Genomic DNA, 16,171 nt, shown 5'->3' with positions numbered 1-16,171 from the left:
GTATAGAGAGAGGCTAGGGTATACAGAAGACAGTCTGGGGTATAGAGAGAGGCTAGTGTATACAGAAAACAGGCTAGGTATACAGGGAGGATAGTGTATATAGAAGACAGGCTAGTTTATACAAAAGACAGGCTGGGGTATACAGAGAGGCTAGTGTATACAGAAGACAGGCTGGGGTATACAGAGTGGCTAGTGTATACTGAGAGGCCAGTGTATACAGAGAGGCTAGGGTATACAGAAGACAGGCTAGGGTATACAGAAGACAGGCTAAGGTATACAGAAGACAGGCTGGGGTATACAGAGAGACTAGTGTTTACAGAAGACAGGCTGGGGTATACAGAGAGGCTAATGTATACAGAAGACAGGCTGGGTATACAGAAAGGCTAGTGTATACAGAAAGGCTAGGGTATACAGAAGACAGGGTTGGGTATACAGAAGACAGGCTGGGGTATGCAGAGAGGCTAATGTATATAGAAGATAGGCTGGGGTATACAGAGAGGCTAGTGTATATAGAAAACAGTCTAGGGCATGCAGAGAGGCTAGTGTATACAGAAGACAGGCTTGGGTATACAGAGAGTTTAGTGTATACAGAACACAGGCTGGGGTATACAGAGAGGCTAGTGTATATAGAAGACAGGCTGGGAATACAGAGAGGCTAGTGTATACAGAAGACAGGCTGGGGCATACAGAGAGGCTAGTGTATACAGAAAACAGGCTGGGGTATACAGGAAGGCTAGTATATATAGAAGACAGGCTAGTTTATACAAAAGACAGGCTGGGGTTGTTGTGGAAAATTTTATATTAATGTGTTGTCATAAGTCTCTCAGTGTCTGATCAACCACAGCCCGCTCTAATAGCTGACTGGGGCAGATCGACGCTGGCTGAGACCTGTTAGGTAGTGGAAAACTTCCTGGTGTTTGGAGAGAGGTGTTTGCGGAGAGGAGGCGTGCCTGCCAGCAAAAGGGCCCCTGTGCAATGCACAGAACGATCGTCTGGTGGGGATGCATTCACTCTGCAAAGACATTATCGGTTTAGAGGTGTTTTGCTCTTGTCAACCCTGGTATGCCTGATCAACATGTTTGGGGTGCCATGACGTATACCTGCGGATAATCTCCCATGCACAAGGAACTTTAGTCATCGTCATTTAGTATATTGTATCATGTCCTGTAGTCATTGTTCATTGGTTGTTTTGTGTTCTGTTGTTAAATCCTTATATGGTCACTTACATCCTGTGAGGTCATATCCTGTGTCCATTTTTTGTGAGGTCACAAGCTTTGTAAGAGGTGTTTGGCTGTTGGAGGCCCAACCCTCAAGCTTTGGGACTTGCTATTGATATGCTAATAAAGTGGCTCATGCAGACAGCTGAGACAGGGTTGTAAGGGCAGTCTTGCTGAGATGGGAATGTAAGAAGGATGTGTTGTGATTCTATTTGTAAGCATGAGGCACACACCAGAGGATGAGCTACACCAGAGGAGAGACATATGATCAAAAGGTGAGATGGTATTATATCATTAGACAAAATTGTTATTATGATTAGAAACAGGAGATTTGGCTGTGTGCTTTGCGTACAACCAAATTTCGCTGACAGGGTATACAGAGAGGCTAATGTATACAGAAGACAGGCTGGGGTATATGGAGTGGCTAGTGTATACTGAGAGGCTAGTGTATACAGAGAGGCTAGCATATACAAAAGACAGGCTTGAGTATACAGAAGACAGGTTAGGGTATACAGAAGACAGGCTGTGGTATACAGAGAGACTAGTGTATACAGAAGACAGGCATGGGTATACAGAGAGGCTAGTGTATACAGAAGACAGGCTGGGTATACAGAGAGGCTAGTGTATACAGAGAGGGTAGGGTATACAGAAGACAGGCTAGGGTATACAGAAGATAGGCTGGGGTATACAGAGAGGCTAATGTATACAGAAGACAGGCTGGAGTATACAGAGAGGCTAGTGTATATAGAAGACAGGCTAGTGTATACAGAAGACAAGCTGGGGTATACAGAGAGGCTATTGTATACACAAGACAGGCTAGGGTATACAGAAGACAGGCTAGGGTATACAGAGAGGCTAGTGTATACAGAAGAGAGGCTGGGGTATACAGAGGGGCTGGTGTATACAGAAGACAGGCTGGTTATACAGAGAGGCTAGTGTATAAAGAAGACAGGCTGGGGTATACAGAGAGGCTAGGGTATACAGAAGACAGGCTAGGGTATACAGAAGACAGGCTGGGGTATACAGACAGGCTAGTGTATACAGAAATCAGGCTTGGGTATACAGGGCGGCTAGTGTATATAGAAGACAGGCTGGGTATACAGAAAGGCTAGTGTATACAGAGAGGCTAGGGTTTACTGAAGACAGGCTAGGGTATACAGAAGACAGGCTGTGGTATACAGAGAGGCTAGTGTATATAGAAGACAGGCTAGTGTATACAGAAGACAAGCTGGGTTATACAGAGAGGCTAGTGTATACAGAAGACAGGCTAGGGTATACACAGAGGCTAGTGTATACTGAAGACAGGCTGGGGTATACAGAGAGGCTAGTGTATACAGAAGACAGGCTGGGTATACAGAGAGGCTAGTGTATACAGAGAGGCTAGGGTAAATGGAAGACAGGCTAGGGTATGCAGAAAGGCTAATGTATATAGAAGATAGGCTGGGGTATACAGAGAGGCTAGTGTATATAGAAAACAGTCTAGGGCATGCAGAGAGGCTAGTGTATACAGAAGACAGGCTTGGGTATACAGAGAGTTTAGTGTATTCAGAAGACAGGCTGGGGTATACAGAGAGGCTAGTGTATACAGAAGACAGGCTGGGAATACAGAGAGGCTAGTGTATACAGAAGACAGGCTGGGGCATACAGAGAGGCTAGTGTATACAGAAAACAGGCTGGGGTATACAGGAAGGCTAGTATATATAGAAGACAGGCTAGTTTATACAAAAGACAGGCTGGGGTTGTTGTGGAAAATTTTATATTAATGTGTTGTCATAAGTCTCTCAGTGTCTGATCAACTACAGCCCACTCTAATAGCTGACTGGGGCAGATCGACGCTGGCTGAGACCTGTTAGGTAGTGGAAAACTTCCTGGTGTTTGGAGAGAGGTGTTTGCGGAGAGGAGGCGTGCCCGCCAGCAAAAGGGCCCCTGTGCAATGCACAGAACGATCGTCTGGTGGGGATGCGTTCACTCTGCAAAGACATTATCGGTTTAGAGGTGTTTTGCTCTTGTCCCCCCTGGTATGCCTGATCAACATGTTTGGGGTGCCATGACATATACCTGCGGATAATATCCCATGCACAAGGAACTTTAGTCATCGTCATTTAGTATATTGTATCATGTCCTGTAGTCATTGTTCATTGGTTGTTTTGTGTTCTGTTGTTAAATCCTTATATGGTCACTTACATCCTGTGAGGTCATATCCTGTGTCCATTTTTTGTGAGGTCACAAGCTTTGTAAGAGGTGTTTGGCTGTTGGAGGCCCAACCCTCAAGCTTTGGGACTTGCTATTGATATGCTAATAAAGTGGCTCACGCAGACAGCTGAGACAGGGTTGTAAGGGCAGTCTTGCTGAGATGGGAATGTAAGAAGGATGTGTTGTGATTCTATTTGTAAGCATGAGGCACACACCAGAGGATGAGCTACACCAGAGGAGAGACATATGATCAAAAGGTGAGATGGTATTATATGATTAAACGAAATTGTTATTATGATTAGAAACAGGAGATTTGGCTGTGTGCTTTGCGTACAACCAAATTTCGCTGACAGGGTATACAGAGAGGCTAATGTATACAGAAGACAGGCTGGGGTATATGGAGTGGCTAGTGTATACTGAGAGGCTAGTGTATACAGAGAGGCTAGGATATACAAAAGACAGGCTTGAGTATACAGAAGACAGGTTAGGGTATACAGAAGACAGGCTGTGGTATACAGAGAGACTAGTGTATACAGAAGACAGGCATGGGTATACAGAGAGGCTAGTGTATACAGAAGACAGGCTGGGTATACAGAGAGGCTAGTGTATACAGAGAGGGTAGGGTATACAGAAGACAGGCTAGGGTATACAGAAGATAGGCTGGGGTATACAGAGAGGCTAATGTATACAGAAGACAGGCTGGAGTATACAGAGAGGCTAGTGTATATAGAAGACAGGCTATTGTATACAGAAGACAAGCTGGGGTATACAGAGAGGCTATTGTATACACAAGACAGGCTAGGGTATACAGAAGACAGGCTAGGGTATACAGAGAGGCTAGTGTATACAGAAGAGAGGCTGGGGTATACAGAGGGGCTGGTGTATACAGAAGACAGGCTGGTTATACAGAGAGGCTAGTGTATAAAGAAGACAGGCTGGGGTATACAGAGAGGCTAGGGTATACAGAAGACAGGCTAGGGTATACAGAAGACAGGCTGGAGTATACAGACAGGCTAGTGTATACAGAAAACAGGCTTGGGTATACAGGGCGGCTAGTGTATATAGAAGACAGGCTGGGTATACAGAAAGGCTAGTGTATACAGAGAGGCTAGGGTTTACTGAAGACAGGCTAGGGTATACAGAAGACAGGCTGTGGTATACAGAGAGGCTAACGTATACAGAAGACAGGCTGGGGTATACAGAGAGGCTAGTGTATATAGAAGACAGGCTAGTGTATACAGAAGACAAGCTGTGGTATACAGAGAGGCTAACGTATACAGAAGACAGGCTGGGGTATACAGAGAGGCTAGTGTATATAGAAGACAGGCTAGTGTATACAGAAGACAGGCTGGGTATACAGAGAGGCTAGTGTATACAGAGAGGCTAGGGTAAATGGAAGACAGGCTAGGGTATACAGAAGACAGGCTGGGGTATACAGAAGACAGGCTGGGATATACAGATAGGCTAGTGTATACAGAAAACAGGCTGGGATATACAAGGAGGCTAGTGTATACTGAGAGGCTAGGGTATACAGAAGACAGGCTAGGGTATACAGAAGACAGGCTGGGGTATACAGAGAGACTAGTGTATACAGAAGACAGGCTGGGGTATACAGAGAGGCTAGTGTATACAGAAGACAGGCTGGGTATACAGAGAGGCTAGTGTATACAGAGAGGGTAGGGTATACAGAAGACAGGCTAGGGTATACAGAAGATAGGCTGGGGTATACAGAGAGGCTAATGTATACAGAAGACAGGCTGGAGTGTACAGAGAGGCTAGTGTATATAGAAGACAGGCTAGTGTATACAGAAGACAAGCTGGGGTATACAGAGAGGCTATTGTATACACAAGACAGGCTAGGGTATACAGAAGACAGGCTAGGGTATACAGAGAGGCTAGTGTATACAGAAGAGAGGCTGGGGTATACAGAGGGGCTGGTGTATACAGAAGACAGGCTGGTTATACAGAGAGGCTAGTGTATAAAGAAGACAGGCTGGGGTATACAGAGAGGCTAGGGTATACAGAAGACAGGCTAGGGTATACAGAAGACAGGCTGGAGTATACAGACAGGCTAGTGTATACAGAAAACAGGCTTGGGTATACAGGGCGGCTAGTGTATATAGAAGACAGGCTGGGTATACAGAAAGGCTAGTGTATACAGAGAGGCTAGGGTTTACTGAAGACAGGCTAGGGTATACAGAAGACAGGCTGTGGTATACAGAGAGGCTAACGTATACAGAAGACAGGCTGGGGTATACAGAGAGGCTAGTGTATATAGAAGACAGGCTAGTGTATACAGAAGACAAGCTGGGTTATACAGAGAGGCTAGTGTATACAGAAGACAAGCTAGGGTATACACAGAGGCTAGTGTATACTGAAGACAGCCTGGGGTATACAGAGAGGCTAGTGTATACAGAAGACAGGCTGGGTATACAGAGAGGCTAGTGTATACAGAGAGGCTAGGGTAAATGGAAGACAGGCTAGGGTATACAGAAGACAGGCTGGGGTATACAGAGAGGCTAGTGTATACAGAAGACCGTCTGGAGTATACAGAGAGGCTAGTGTATACAGAAGACAGGCTGGGGTATACAGAGAGGCTAGTGTATACAGAGAGGCTAGTGTATACAGAAGCTCGGCTGGGGTATAAAGAGAGGTTAGTGTATACAGAGAGGCTAGTGTATACAGAAGATAGGATAGTATATATAGAAGACAGGCTAGTGTATACAGAAGACAGGCTGGGGTATACAGAGAGGCTAGTGTATACAGACGTCAGGCTGGGGTATACAGAGAGGCTAGTGTATACAGAGAGGCTAGGGTTTACTGAAGACAGGCTAGGGTATACAGAAGACAGGCTGTGGTATACAGAGAGGCTAATGTATACAGAAGACAGGCTGGGGTATACAGAGAGGCTAGTGTATATAGAAGACAGGCTAGTGTATACAGAAGACAAGCTGGGTTATACAGAGAGGCTAGTGTATACAGAAGACAGGCTAGGGTATACACAGAGGCTAGTGTATACTGAAGACAGGCTGGGGTATACAGAGAGGCTAGTGTATACAGAAGACAGGCTGGGTATACAGAGAGGCTAGTGTATACAGAAGACAGGCTCGTGTATACAGAAGACAGGCTGGGGTATACAGAGAGGCTAGGGTATACAGAAGACAGGCTAAGGTATACAGAAGACAGGCTGGGATATACAGATAGGCTAGTGTATACAGAAAACAGGCTGGGATATACAAGGAGGCTAGTGTATACTGAGAGGCTAGGGTATACAGAAGACAGGCTAGGGTATACAGAAGACAGGCTGGGGTATACAGAGAGACTAGTGTATACAGAAGACAGGCTGGGGTATACAGAGAGGCTAGTGTATACAGAAGACAGGCTGGGTATACAGAGAGGCTAGTGTATACAGAGAGGCTAGGGTAAATGGAAGACAGGCTAGGGTATACAGAAGACAGGCTGGGGTATACAGAGAAGCTAGTGTATACAGAAGACCGGCTGAAGTATACAGAGAGGCTAGTGTATACAGAAGACAGGCTGGGGTATACAGAGAGGCTAGTGTATACAGAGAGGCTAGTGTATACAGAAGCTCGGCTGGGGTATACAGAAGATAGGATAGTGTATATAGAAGACAGGCTAGTGTATACAGAAGACAGGCTGGGGTATACAAAGAGGCTAGTGTATACAGACATCAGGCTGGGGTATACAGAGAGGCTAGTGTATACAGATGACAGGCTGGGGTATACAGAGAGGCTAGTGTATACAGAGAGGGTGGTGTATACAGAAGACGGGCTGGGATATACAGAGAGGCTAGTGTATACAGAGAGGCTAGTGTATACAGAAGCCACGCTGGGGTATACAGAGAGGCTAGTGTATACAGAGAGGCTAGTGTATATAGAAGACAGGCTAAGGTATACAGAGAGGCTAGGGTATATAGAAGACAGGTTAGTGTATATAGAAGACAAGCTAGTGTATACAGAGAGGCTAGTGTATACAGAAGACAGGCTAGTGTATGCAGAGGGGCTAGTGTATACAGATAGGCTAGTGTATATAGAAGACAGGCTAGTGTATGCAGAAGACAGGCTGGGGTATACAGACAGGCTAGTGTATATAGAGAGACTAGTGTTTGTAGAAGACAGGCTAGTGTATATAGAGAGGCCAGTGTATACAGAAGACAGGCTAGGGTAGTACAGAGTTTCCCAGCTCCCCCTCCTCCATGGTCTGCACTCACCTGCCGCTTCCTCAGCTCAGGAGCTTGTTTGAGAAAGTTCCTCCCGACTCTATGATATGGGCAGAGCAAGGAGGAGACTCACTCTCACACTCATCTCCTGGCTCTGGCTGTCAGTGAAGCTTCGAGTGCAGACTCAGTGAGAGTGTCACGGCTGTGCGGGAAAGCACTGTGTCAGTCAGCCCGCAATCATGAGAAGGAAGTGTGACCAGCTCCAGCAAATAGAATTCATTTTAGTATGAACAGAATACTAGTACACTGACACACACTGATCCACTTTGGCCAAAGTGGTTATGACCGTCTGATGGCTGTTTTATGTAAATAGGAAGCAAACACACAGGTTTATGGGCGGGATATGATGTCATTGGATGTCAGGGGGCAGGCTGGGGGTGATTTCCTCTTTGCACTGACTGGTGAATGGTTCTTTAAATGGTGGACTGTTTGCATCACAATTTGTCACATGCCTGATGAAGGGGTCCTGCGTGGCTCCGAAACGTCGCTATTTATTTTTTTGATACTATGTGTTTAAAATTATGTACCCAATTTTGGAGATCCTGGTGTGCTGGTGACACTTCGTTCTCATGATTGCAGTCGGTTCCAGCCGTTGGTCATTTCAGCACCCAATTTAAGATACAGCCGTTTGTGCAGGAACATGTGCATTGGGAGTATTGCATTGGAGGCAGCCCACAACACTCTCTTGGTAGGGCCGGTGTTCTGTCAAGGAGTGCCCCCCATCGAATAGTGCCTACGCATGCGCAGGAAGGAGCCGCACTTCGGCCGATCAGCTGGAGTGACGTGACCTGGGCACATGTGCACATTGTAGGATGCATCTCTCGGTGGGAGATACCATTTCACGGCCACAATTGAAACCTATACAAACAGCGGGGGGGGGAGACCGTAGTTCTCACATTGCGCCTCGCTGTTGCAGGTGGCTTTACAGTGGTCTGATGTCCAGTTTTGTTTGTGTTACAGGGCGGGTTTGGTGTGTGGAACGGCTGGTTTTGCATGTGTGAAAGGTCGGGTTGCAACACAGACAAAACCAGCTCTTCAACACAGCCACTAGCCACCCTCCTGCAGCAGCGATGCACAATCTCAGAACTACGGTCTCCCCTGGTGTTTGTATAGGTTTAAATTGTACCTGTGAAATGGTATCTCCCATAGAGAGATAACTCCTACGATGTGCGCATGCGCGTACATATTGGGCACTATTCGATAGGGGGCACTTCTCGAATGAACACCAGCCCTGGACTCGGGGCTATGGGCCCCAGATTCGGGGCTTTAGCCTCTTTAGCCACCCCCTAGCGACACCACTGGCCTTTGTTTTGGACAGTGAAGATGGAAACAACATACATCTTCACAATACATCTTTGAAGCCTTCATTGTCAAGGTTGTAATTTATGAGAGCGAGAGTAACCAGATTAAAATTTGCTTGCAGTTTGCAGAGGGTGTAGATTTAATTTTAAATAATTAAAATTAAAATGAATTCTTTAAATAATTAATTAAAACTATTCTGTATTTTTGTGGAGATAAATTATAAATATTGTAACAATTTTAGACAGAGAATCTCATCCTTAATAATGGGAGGCAGACTCCTATTTTTCTGAAAATCTTGAAATCATACCAATTTTATACACAGAATATATAGTTCTCATCAAAGGCAATTCAAGAGGGATGAAGCAGTCAGGCTCTATCTGTAAATGCAGAAATTACATTTTGTTCTCCCCTTGGACAAAAGAGAAAAATGTTTTGAAGAATTCTCTGCACATACTTCAAAACACATTTCATATGTCATAATTAAGGGAGGTAAAGAGTGAGACTGGATGGTTTTCATGTAAGGTATTACTGTCAGGCCACATTACTTTAAAGAGGGTGTGCTACAAATTTCACAGCTAGAGAGCAGCACGAGGAAAATAATCCCTGGATTTCATGAAGAGTGGCAGAGACAGATTTTTAGTAACTGTTTTGCATTAGTTCTAAAAGTGGCATAGCGTGCACCAAATTCAAGTACCTGTCTGGAAATTGTAATTGAACTTGCCACATGATGTGCCCCTTTTATAAACTTTAGCAAAATCTGTCTCTTAATGCCAAAGGAAAGTTGGTGTTAACTAGCTCCACTTTTGTAAGATACAAACTGTTGGTATTTTATTTAGAATTCGGTGCATTCATTCTGCCACAATGTATAAGTGGAGCAAATTAGAACTGCTTGAATGTGGCGCACGGTTCAATGTCAGAATCAAAATTGTTGCTGTTTTTTTTGTGTTTTTTGTTTTTATTGATGATGCGCTGCAATTTTGCCCAAAACTTAATTGCCAACACAATATTTATCCATGCCCAAAAATTGAACAATTCCTACCCTTGTAAAAAAAGTTTTTTAAAAACTTAAGTTTTGCATATTTTTCCTAGAGACAAACACCATAACAGCCCCAAAAAAATTCTTACAGAGGAGAGGATCAACCCTGCCCAAACATTGTATGTTTCATGCTACCATTACACAGCAGCAAAGATATTTGGTGAAAGGTGTTGGTGGTATCTGTGTTGGTTGTAGCCAAACACTGTAAACCCAACAGAAAATATCCTGCAGACCACAAGATTGACCCTGCTTTAATAAACATTTGGGTAGGTGGGACTGTAACTGTAAAAAAAAAAAAGAAATACTGGATTTATAAATTAGGAACTCTCATACGTAATGGCTTGAATATCGAACTCATCTTTAAAGCATTCCTTGCTGATTAATTTAAAATAGCCTAAACATGGAGGCTTGTGAACAAATTACTTTTAATTAAGGGGATAATTAAGCAGCAGCACACTGACCCCTTCTTGTTCTGATGAAGCTTGCAGTGATTGGCGGGGGAAACACAATAATGTAATGACATCATTGCGCCTGGTCCCAGCGTCCCCATGCTGTCTTGCATAGCATGAAGTATCTGGCGGATTCCCCAGACCTTACACCTATGGACTCTACCCAGTGGCATGGCTTTTTTCATATCCAAGCGGTGCTTGAATGAGCAATCAAAAGGGATCCATCTTAAGAAATTAAAGTGATTGTAAAAAACAAGTTATAAAAAAATAAATAAATAACAAACGTGTTATACTTACCTGCTCTATGCAGTTGGTTTTGCACAGAGCAGCCCGGAACCTTCTCTTCTCAGGTTCTTTTTTGCTGCTCCTGGCCCCTCCCTCCCATTGAGTGCCCCCAAAGTCAGCAGCTTCCTATGGGGGCACTGGAGCCGAGTCACAGCTCCGTGTGTCCATTCAGACACGGACCCCCGACCTGGCCCCATCCCCTCTCTCCCCTGATTGGCTGATTGACTTTGATTGACAGCTGCTGGAGCCAATGGCGCTGCTGCTGTGTCTCAGCCATCAGGAGGAGTGTCCCAGACAGCTTAGACATTTGTGGACATTGCTGGAGAGAGATGGGACTCAGGTAAATGTTTAGGGGTGCTGGGGTGACTGCTACACACAAAAGGGTTTTTTTTATCTTAATGCATAGAATACATTAAGATAAAAAACTTCTGCCTTTACAACTTCTTTAAGATAACCCCGCAGCACACCAGAAAGCAGCCCACAGTGATTTTGACAGATCCATGAGAGACTGAAGACCTTCCTGAGCGGAAGAGCGAGCATTGGGTAACGTAAGTATTAGTCCTTATATACTTTTAGAAGCTTATGTGACTCCTGCTACCAGTGTCTCTCTTTCTGCCTGCTGAAACTACCTACCTACCATGGTGACACTGAACTACTCTGATGAACAGTGGCGGCTGGTGCTCCATTTTTTGGGGGCGCAAACAAAGCCCAAGGGTGATCACTGATTGATTGCATTTCATTCAAAAAACGTGCACCTGGGAATGGGTGGGTGGATGATGCAAGGTGTGTGCTAATGAGGTCAGTTGGTCAACTCCTTCCTGTGTCATGACCTAAAGTCTGATCAGGAAGAAAGACAAATAGAAATGTCTGGAAACATGGATTAAGACAAGAAAAGTAAGTGACTGTAGATTTAATGGAAAGCTTTGATATTTTTGCAAAAAAAGTACATGAATGCTATATTGGTGCATAGGGGAGCTGGAATTTAGGGGAAAAAAAAGTTTACAAAGGTGAACTTACCCTTTAACCACTTCAGCCCCGGAAGGATTTACCCCCATAATGACCAGGCCATTTTTTGCGATACGGCACTGCGTCGCTTTAACTGACAATTGCGCAGCCGTGCAAATTTATTTCCTTTTTTCCCACAAATAGAGCTTTCTTTTGGTGGTATTTGATCACAATTTTGAAAAAAAAGAAATATTTTTTACTTTTTGCTATAATAAATATCCCCAAAAAAATGTAAAAAACTAATTTCTTCATCAGTTTAGGGCCAGACCAGGAGTCTCCAAACTTTCTAAACGGGGCCAGTTTACTGTCCCTCTGACGTTAGGGGGGCCAGACTGTGGCCATTGGGAGTAGAAAAGGTCCAGTCTTCAGTGGGAATAAAGAATGCGCCATCTTTGGTGTCAGTGGGAGGGATTGTGCCTTATAGTTGGTGTCATAGGGAGGAATTGTGTCCCATCATTGATGTCTTTGGGCCCAATTGTTGGTGTCTTTGTGAGGAATTGTGCCCCATCATTGGTGTTATTGGGCCCAATTGTTGGTGTCATTGGGAAGAATTGTGCCCCATCATTGATGTTATTGGGAGGAATTGTGCTCCTTCGTTGGTGTCGGTGGGAGGAATTGTGCCCCATCGTTGGTGTCAGTGGGAGGAATTGTGCATTATCGTTGGTGTCATTTGGAGGAATTGTGTCCTATCATTGGTGTCATTGTGCCCCATTGTTGGTGTAATTGGGAGGAGTTGTGCTCCTTCATTGGTCTCAATGTGAGGGACTTATGCCCCATTGTTGGTATCAATGGATGAAATAGTGCCCCAAGGGCCTGATAAAAGCAAGCAAAGGGCCACATCTGGCCCCTGGGCCGCAGTTTGGAGACCACTAGATTAGGCCACTATGTATTCTTTTACATATTTTAAGGGAAAAAAATCTTAATAAGTGTATATTGATTGGTTTGCGCAAAAGTTAAAACGTCTACAAAATAGGGGATAGATTTATGGCATTTTTATTATTTATTTATTTTATTACCAGTAATGGCGGCGATCTGCGATTTTTAGTCGGACTGCGACATTGTGGTGGACAGATCGGACACTTTTTTGGAACCACTGACATTTATACAGTGATCAGTGCCATAAATAGCCACTGATTACTGTGTAAATGTCACTGGCAGGGAAGAGGTTAACACTATGGGTTAAGGGGTTAAGTGTGTCCATGGGAAGTCCATGGGACACCAACGATAACTGTATGGGTATGGGCTGCCTGGAAGAAGAGAGAGAATGCTGATCCTAATCACTAGGAGCAGCAGATCTCTCTTTTCAACCCTGACAGGACAGGGATCTGTCTGTTTACACTGACAATTTCCTGTTCTGGCTCTCTGTGGAGCGATCGCGGTTGGCTGGTGGTCATCGCGTCCACCAGACACGCGCGTTGGCTCCGGAGACACGCTGTGGGTGTGCGCATGCGCATGCTATATCGATTTAAAGAGCCGACGTACAATGACGGTGATTTGCGCAGCCGTGCCAATTTTTATGGGGCAATTCTGATGGGGCAGTTTTGATGGCAATATGATGGGGCAGTTTTGCTGGGGGCCGTTTTAGCAATTCAGCTATTCAGCATTCCCACGCATTTTCCCCAGGAAATGCATTTTCTAGTTTTGAGATTTGGTGTTTACAGGATAAAATCAGGTTAAATAAAATAGCGGTCGCTGCAATACTTTCTGTCACACCGTATTTGCGCAGCGGTCTTACAAGCGCATTTTTTTGGGAAAAAATACACTTTTTTGTATTAAAAAATAAGACAGCAATAAAGTTAGCCCAATTTTTTTTTATATTGTGAAAGATGATGTTACGCCAACATATCACGCTTCAAAAATGCGCCCGCTTGTGGAATGGCGACAAACTTTTACCCTTAAAAATCTCCATAGGCGATGTTTAAAAAATTCTACAGGTTGCATGTTTTTTGTTACAGAGAAGGTCTAGGGCTAGAATTATTGCTCTTGCTCTAATGATCGTGGTGATACCTCACATTAACACCATTTACATATCCAGGTGCTACTCACAAATGCGTTCACTTCTGCACGCGAACTCAGCGAGACGGGACGCGTTTAAAAAAAAAACGTGTTTTTCTTATTTATTTTGCTTTTTATTTTTACATTGTTCTTTTAAAAAAAATTCACTTTTATTCCTATTACAAGGAATGTAAACATCCCTTGTAATAGGAAAAAAGCATGACAGGACCTCTTAAAGCGGGAGTCCGGCGAAAATTTTTTTTTTAGATGTCAGCAGCTGCAAATACTGCAGCTGCTGACTTTTAAAATAAGCACACTCACCTGTCCCGGGGTCCAGCGATGTCGGCACCCGAGGCCGAACCGTCCCTCGATCCTCGGGTGCTGCCGCCGCCATTCTCAGTGAGGAAATCAGGAAGTGAAGCGTTGCGGCCTCACTTCCCGCTTCCCTACTGCGCATGCGCGAGTCGCGCTGCGCGTTCTCAATGGTCCCCGCTATCTCCTGGGACCTGTGTCTTTCCCAGAAGACAGCGGGGGGAGTGCGGGAGGGGGCGTGATATATTATACAGGTATCTGCACCCCCCCCCCCTGAAAGGTGCCAATTGTAACACCGGAGGGGGGGAGGAATCCGATGAGCGGAAGTTCCACTTTTGGGTGGAACCCCACTTTAAATATGAGATCTGGGGTCAAAAAGACCCCAGATCTCATATTTACACCTAAATGCAATTTAAAAAAATGTCCCTTTAAGAGCTATGGGCGGAAGTGACGTTTTGACGTCGCTTCCGCCCTGCAATGGTATGGAGCCAGGTAGGGGCCATCTTCTCCTCACTCAGCTCCATACTACAGAGGGGACAGGATCTGATCGCCTCCACCACTGCCGGTGGCTCTTGTAAGCAGTGGAGAGCGGTGGAGCGCGGCGGGAGGGGGGCCCCTCTTCCGCCACCGATAAAAGTGATCTTGCGGCGAATCTGCCGCTGAGACCACTTTTATCCGAAAGCCAACCGCCCACTAAAGAAGTGGATATTGAGGTATCCAACGATATCCCACTTCAAACAGCCAACATATAACGACAGTGGGCGGTTGGCAAGTGGTTAAAGTGTTACTAAACCCACAACAGTAAAACCAGTCCATACAGCATATGCAACCTGTGCATATGTGGAACCTAAGGGGTTAATCCATTGCGTTGTAAAAAGGCTGTTTGATCCTGTCTTCTCTGATCCTCCCCTTCTTACACTGTCCCCAATCTATCTCCTGATAGTACAGAGCCTTGGGGGCACTCTGCACATGCTTAGTTTGGTGTGTATTGCTAGAGAGGTTTTTTTTCTGGTAGGGTTCATGCAATCAGCACAGGGCCAATCAGCACTCTCCAGACAGGATCAGGAATCATGCAGCCTTATAGGACAGTCTGGGGAGAATGAAAACTCCTCCTACAACAGTGTTAATTTTGGCAGCAAATTTCAATTTAGTTTTAGTCTTAGTCTTAGGACTAAAATGGCATTTTAGTTTTAGTCCCATTTTAGTCTTCTGCAGTTGTTTTAGTTCTAGTCGTATTTAGTCGACTAAATCTCCAGTAGATTTTAGTCGACTAAAATGTCCTATGTTTTAGTCGACTAAAATCTCCAGTACATTTTAGTCAACTAAAACTCATTTTAGTCCTCTAAAATTGAATGGGTGTAATTAAATTGTAATGCATTAGTTAACATTTCTCTACAATTTCCAAACTCATTATATACTGCTGGAGTGAAAAATCTCATATGTTATTTATTATGGTATTGAGGTGTGAACATGCACTACAGACCAGTATTAATTTTGAAGTCAAATTTCAATTTGGTTTTAGTCTTAGTCTTTTGACTAAAATGGCATTTTAGTTTTAGTTGTATTTTAGTCATCTCGGTTGTTTTAGTTTTAGTCGTATTTTAGTCGACTAAAATAATATTCATTTAGTTGACTAAAATGTTTTAGTTGACGAAATTAACACTGTCCTACAAGCTTTAACCATTGCTCAGCTGAACACTAATAGAAGACTGCTAGATTCTGCTGATGAGAAAAGGTATTTATCGGTTTATATTTACTAAAATGATTGCATTTCCATGTCCTGTGTACTGTGGGAGACCAGATATAGCGAATGCAGGGTCCTGGGTTTAGTTACACTTTAAGTAATGACAACGTTAATGCCAAATAAATAGACTCATGCCAGAAATGTAAACAGAAGTGTGTACAGGTGTAAGAGCTGAATTGGTTAAAATACAAAACAAAGTAGTTTACACATTGGACAAGCATTACAGACACAATGTGTGAACAGAACAAAAAAATTATAGATAATTTTCAATTGAAAAACAAGGGGCGAATTTAGATCTGGTTGCATTGATAGTCAGCTTTGAAGTCATGCTGAAATAGCCTGGCTTCAAAGCCGCACTGGTGTGAGCCAGGGCTTAATGTTTAATTCATTGTT

Source organism: Aquarana catesbeiana, linkage group LG11 (assembly GCF_042186555.1).
Source record: "Aquarana catesbeiana isolate 2022-GZ linkage group LG11, ASM4218655v1, whole genome shotgun sequence".
Lineage (NCBI taxonomy): Eukaryota > Metazoa > Chordata > Amphibia > Anura > Ranidae > Aquarana > Aquarana catesbeiana.
The sequence above is the reverse complement of the archived record's forward strand: the minus strand, read 5'-3'. Positions refer to the sequence as shown.